Here is a 6514-nt window from a genome sequence, read left to right on the forward strand (position 1 = left end):
TGATTAGAGGGTTAGAAGAAATCTGTCGAGCTGACGCTAAAGATTTAAAGAGGCATACTGTAGAATTGTTGCGTACGACCATCATCACAAACTAAACTGCAATTGCGAAGTCTGTTCCTGCTCAAGAACACCGATTTCAAATGGTGCTAGAAGGGATTTTAGACTCTAAAACACCATCTGAAACCAGTTCCCTGGGGAGGAAGACCTTAAGGCCAGAAGCAGCTTCTGGCACATCCGGAGGGAGAGAAACTGATGTCATCTGTTGTTGTTTTTTTACGATGACAGGTTTTAGGATTCCTCTGCAAGACGTAGACATCCGGACCTAGAAATGCGCTGTTACACATTTTCAGAACAGTTTAATCGACATCAATCAACGTTGGTGAAAGCTCTGCTGATTAACTGTCATCTGCTTTGGGATTATTTTCTCTTCTATATTTTCTTTCCTCACGCTGCTGTTACATTTATGAAATTTCTCAAACAAATGTTTGTTTTATTTGTTCTCACTGCATTACAGTAGAGAACTACTTTATCTCCTGAGGACGCTGATCTACTTTCTTTGAGTAAACCATGAAGCGTCTCCAAGATTAAGTGTAGAGCTTCAGTTTGGTAAAAGAAAGCATTATAATGAAAAACTGAATACCAACTAGTGTGTCAGTAAAACAGATCTATCTATCTATCTATCTATCTATCTATCTATCTATCTATCTATCTATCTATCTATCTATCTATCTATCTATCTATCTATCTATCTATCTATCTATCTATCTATCTATCTATCTATCTATCTATCTATCTATCTATCTATCTATCTATCTATTCACCCCACAATATGTAGTGTACTACAACAATGTAAAGATCTTTGTTTGAAGATAGGTGAGTTAGAGCAGCTGTCTCTGTGAACTGATGCTGCTAAGCTTCTAAAACCCGAAAAAGGAAACAGACACTCGGCTCTGCAGTTTAGCAGCTTGTTAGTGCATCAGATGGCCAGGTTCTCAGGGTGGAAGGGCAGAGTGCTAAGGTGGAAGCGCAGCCTGACAGAAAGTGTCAATGATGGACGACCAACGGCGTGGAAAAATGGATCTCCGCTGCGTTCCTGCAGATTTCTCTCTCGGGCACGATGGGGTGCTGTGTCCTCTCCTGGGCCAGCGCCAGGCATGCAGCCCCACTTCTGTTCCAAATAGGGCCGACTGTAACGGAAGTTAGAAAATGCAGCTCCTGAAACTAGTAAAAAACAAACAAAAAAAAAACCCAGAAAAACCTTTTAATGCCATTTACCAGCGCTGTATGTCCGAATAAGAAACAAATTGTTTCATTTTGAAATGATAAAACAAAACCTAGACACTTATTGCAAACGCCCACTGGACACCGTTTGTAGTTCTGGCATTAAATGCAGGGAAATATCCTTGCCTGTGAGTCTCCTGCTCCTTTTTTATCCTGTTGTTGGGAAAAGGAACTAATCCAAACCTTAATGTGTCTGTTGGTCACTCCCTAATCTCCTCTTAACTATTAGTTCAGTGTCATGGCTGCTAAAACCAAAACAAATACTGCGCCGGATGCCGAGGATGTATCTCGAGGAGTGCTAATCAAATTAGGCATTTCATTGTGGCCAGCTAGCTTTACGATTGTGTGCTTTTGGCCAAAAAAAAAAAAATTCTCGCTTTTGATAGCATCTGCCACTATTTGCATGTCTGCAGTGTCGGCTTGAAGAATAACTCGGGCAGCCATTGTGGCTTAAAGGCCGCAGCGCCTCTTACATCCATCTCCTTCTCGTTTTTATTCTGATGAGTCGCGCAACATTGGGGTCTGAGAACGTCTCTCTGCGTCCCTCTCTCCCGCTCCCTGGTTCTTTAAACTCCAAGCCCTTGCCACCGTCTGCTGTGCGAGCAGAGGCTCCTCGCTGCATCGAGGCTGTTTCTTTTTTTTTTTTTTTTTTTTCTTCTTCTGCCGAGTCACCTGACCATCTACTGCTTGTTAAAGGCACATCAGCCCCTTTTTAAAAAATCAAAACAAAAGGGACTTACGCAACCGTGAGTTTGATTTGGAACAACATCAAACTGCGCACAATGTTCGCCTTTTAACAGAAAACAGATGAAAATCAAACAAAACATCCTCATTAGTGAGACATATTAGAAGCAAACCACACGTTTTTGTTTTTTTTTAAATAGAGAAGCGGCTTATCCTTGTGCTTTCTAACCCGCTCTGAGGAAGAGATCCATCTGTGAAAAAAGGCAGTGCAGGCTGTTGGTAGGTAGCTGATGTCACTGGGTTGGGTCCCTTCGGAGCGGGTGACGTCGTAGAGTCAAATGCCTGCATGCGTGCAACCTTGTGTGTTGTTACGTGTACGCGTGCGTAGCAGCGCGCGTGTAAACAGTGTAGGTGCTTAATCCTCTTACAGATTACAGGGCCTAATTTATCAGGAGTGAGAGAGGCAACCTTACGCAGGTAGTGCGTTTTTTTTTTTTTTTTTTTAAACCACCCGGCAGCAAAATAGATGCGACTCTGAAAGCCCCCCCCCTCGTTTGCCAAATGTTCAAACGGAAATAGTTTCGACCAACGCTGCGTGATCGGGAAGACAATCACATGACATCACGGCACCAATCGGATCTCGCTTCCTGATTTGGAAAGAAGCCCCAACCCACCAAATGTTTTGGATCATAAAAGGATCTTGGGTTTAAGCTTCCGAGTTGCATCATCTGCTCCTTGGGGGCTGCGGATTGTGAAATATTTGTAGAAGCGAGGGGCCCCAACGCGCTCAGGACAGCCTGACACTGTTTGTTCGATTCCCGACGCACGATGGATGGATGTACCGGCCACACACACATGCGCATAAAGATGAGCTGATTTACACGTTGTAACAATGTTTAGGCCTCTGCTGGAAAATATCCAATGCTTTGTCGATTAACGAGGATGCCATAATGGGTTAAAGTGCCTCAGTGTGTCTCCAGAATGTAAACCGAGTCTAGAGTTTATCTTTAGACCCAGCATCAGCTCTTACTAAGCTGTTTTGCTGCTTCCGTGTACTCAAAACAGGCCTGCAGAAAGAAAAATAAGGCATTAAATAATTGGGGCACTGAGAAGCCTCTCAGGTTACATCACGCTGCACCTGATTTCAAGCTGTCCTTGCAACACATGAGGTGTCTACCTGCGCAACAAACGCTGCCTCACACTTGTCTATTAATACTCTGTCATGTAGCAGGGCCAGCAGTGCACAGGGTTTAATTTTAGCACTGTCATCTCTCGGCCCTGTGCCACTTCCCATTCTATAATCCGAGCGTAGGAGGGATCTGTTTTGAGAGACGGTGGGTCGCTCGGCGTTCTCTCCGGTGGTTTATGTTGGCCACAGGTGATGCTGGCGCTGCGCTGAAAGCACATTTTTTGTCAGTCGACTCACACTGCCTCTTTTGTCTTTCAGGACGACGTCTTTTCTCCTGTTTTTAAACCCACAGCGACGGCTGATTTCTTTTTGTCTGACTCCATGTCTGAATGCTTTCTTGCTCTACGTACATCTACAGCTGGGGTGGGAAGAAAAAACACGTCCCCAAAAACTGCGATTGCAACTACGCTGAACGCCTCTATTTGTTTGACTTGTGAGGCAGCACCTCTCCCCGCAAGGATAACAAAATAACTATTGAGGTCACGTTTCCTTGTTTGTGAAACTGGGTCACTTGTTCCACCGGTCAGCCTCGAAACGCCCGGTAAACATGACGGCTGATCCTCCCAATCCACGCAACATGGCGAGGTGAGGCTTTTCAGGCCCGCTCACCTGATATAAAGCACATAGTAACAGACTGTATACCTTTGGAAACATGTAAAAAAAAAAATATATATATATATATATATCTTGGTAAATCGTAACGCTCACTTCTCTGAACAGACTCTCCTCCTTAACGGGACCTTCACATGTTTGCTTCAAAACTGCCATAACAACATTCCCTCCAGGAGTCAAGTTTCTATTCAGCGAACATAATTAAAGCTCTAAAGGTTCTCTCTCTCTCTCTCTCTCTCTCTCTCTCTCTCTCTCTCTCTCTCTCTCTCTCTCCCTCTCTTCTTACATTTACTTGGTTTTGCAACTCGTGAGATCTACCGGTGATTTAGCCAATGACTGAACAAATCCGCTGGACAGGAGGGAGCTGGCTATCCCTGCCTTTCTCATTTTCACCTCCGGCACTTTGATAAGTGATGACGCTCTTTGTCTCCTATCTTCCCTTATTTTTTATTTATTTATTTATTTATTTACTTCTGCAAGTGAGCAGGAGGAAGCACCCCACCTTCCCACATCACGATGGTACGAAGTTAAAATTAGAGGTCTACGCACCACCCATAACGTTGTCACTACAGCAAGATAGTTCAGACTCATTTTGTGCCACACAGGGATGCTTCTGAGGTAGCGAATCTACAAAGTGGTTTGCAATTAAACAGGGGAAAAAAAGACCAAAAAAAAAAAAAAGCAACCACTCAGCTGGAAAAGAAAAATCTTCAATCTCAAAAACAAACGTGTTAAACAGACCAAAGAGATGAAAAAGGGAAAACAATGAGTAATAAAGAGGAGGGGGAACTTAGACTCCATGTCAACATCCCTTTTTTAAGCAGATCATTTGATCCAATGGGTATGTAACTCAACAGCGCCCCCTACATTCGGGAAGCACACCTTGTTTTGAACATATCAAGTGCGCACTATAAGGCCAGATTACTATTTAGGACTCTTGCGCTCGGTGTGACGCAGCAAAATCATGATAGACAATGGAAACTTAAATAACGCTGCGTCATCACTGAGTTTTTATTTCCTCTCGAGACGCCACAAACAGCTGCAGCCTAATCGGACCGAGACCGCGTTTAACTGCGTATCTCCAGGTTATTAGTGTTTCTTAGGAAATAACAGTCATGGAAAGTCGACAACAGCGCGAACAGAGCCCGTAGGGCCACGGGTTGGTGGATGATTGAGGTAATATGTACTGCGTAACGTCCTCTCCCACAACAGGATTACGCACTATCCATCTCTTGCGCAGCATCCAATTCCGAGCTCTCCCTCGACACGCCATCCCTGCCGATTCCACGTTTTGTTTACATCCACATTTAGTCGTCAAAATCGCCCAAAAAGTCAAGTTTTGGAGCGCTGACAAGTACGCCGTCATGCCGCCGCAGCGAGTTTCATCCACGGGAGTGGAAATTCCCACTGGATTTTAATGTGGCTTGTCGGACTTCGCGCTGACGCAGTTTCATTTACCTGTTGTCATATCGATGATGAAACATCAGGATTATTCAAAAAGTGTCCCGAACCGATTTCCTTACAAAGCCCCGACCTATACTCGACCGCGACAACGACACTTTTAATCGCTTTTATTCATCATAACGCAACTCTTTCACGAGCGCCTCCAGACTCTTGTTCTTACCTTTTCATCTGGCGCTCCGGTGGTTATGAATTACATAGTGGTATTCTCTACGCGACCTACGCAGTATTATATGGCTTTGGCCGTGTAATAACCCAAATAACTTACGTGTTTTGCCCAAACCCTTTTGCTCCATCTGTCCTGAGGAAATGCGGAGCTCATCCCGGCCGCCGGCGCCTCCCAGGCCCGGCCCTCGCTGATCAATGACTTCGTCGGGTTCCCGTTTCGGACTTATTCTGCTTATTGTCAATCTCAGAGCGCATGTTTGTCACAGTGTATCCCCTAACGATTTTCCATAGCGCAACACGAGAGCCCCGCCCCTGACACTCCCCCGGTCACTGATTGGCCGAGAGGATGGACAGCGTTTCCTCATCGACAGACTCACATGTGGCTGACGCATGTTTACAAACATCGGGTAAGATCACATGGTTATGAGCGTCCATTTACCGTAAACGACATCCCTCTGACGCAATGCCCAGATGTCGTGCTGAGATTTTTTTTCTTTTTTCTCCTTTTCGCAGCTGTATATCAAGTGCGTATGTTATTCATTTTTGTTATTTAATTTTATCTCGCATGATCAGTTAGTTATTTAGTTATAACCTTTGCAAATGTTTACACACTGATTAGCTAATTTGTGTGCCTAAAAACAGAACCAGTGATTTCACAGGGTTCTATTTTTCTTTTTCTTTTTTTTTGTCTGTTTATCTGTTCGTCTGGTCATTAAACCTTTGAGAAGACATCCTCAAAATATCATTTTTTTTTACCCTGTGAGATGTTTCATAATAAATGAAGATCCAAAAAAAAGTGATCTTCATAAAATGCTGTTCATAGTTGTAATACGAAGCTAGGAATGCGTTTTCTTTCTTTCTATCTATCTTTCTTTTTGTATTGCTGTGACAATCTCAACGAGCTTGTTTAATGAGAATAAAGCACAGCATTATAATACACCATTATAAATCAAGTACGCAAAACCCTATCAAACAACCTTTTCCCAATATCTTAATAATAATAATAATAATAATAATAATAATCGTTTTCAACTGAATACATTTAACTTGATTACACTTTGCGCTCCTCAGTTTCACTGATATTTTCATGAAATTTCAATTCATGGAAGCATACATTGG

The 6514-nt window shown here is 43.4% G+C and overlaps 1 long non-coding RNA gene across 1 annotated transcript; it reads right to left on the minus strand.

Moving 5' to 3' along the window:
• Positions 1-340: 340 nt before the first annotated feature.
• On the minus strand, positions 341-5959 carry LOC110368684. The gene is made up of 2 exons (XR_002428293.2): positions 5496-5959; positions 341-1187 (listed from the first exon to the last, which is right to left on the minus strand). It is a non-coding gene; the product is annotated as an uncharacterized LOC110368684 (long non-coding RNA).
• Positions 5960-6514: the final 555 nt, after the last annotated feature.

This window comes from Fundulus heteroclitus, chromosome 20 (assembly GCF_011125445.2).
Source record: "Fundulus heteroclitus isolate FHET01 chromosome 20, MU-UCD_Fhet_4.1, whole genome shotgun sequence".
In the NCBI taxonomy this organism is placed as follows: domain Eukaryota; kingdom Metazoa; phylum Chordata; class Actinopteri; order Cyprinodontiformes; family Fundulidae; genus Fundulus; species Fundulus heteroclitus.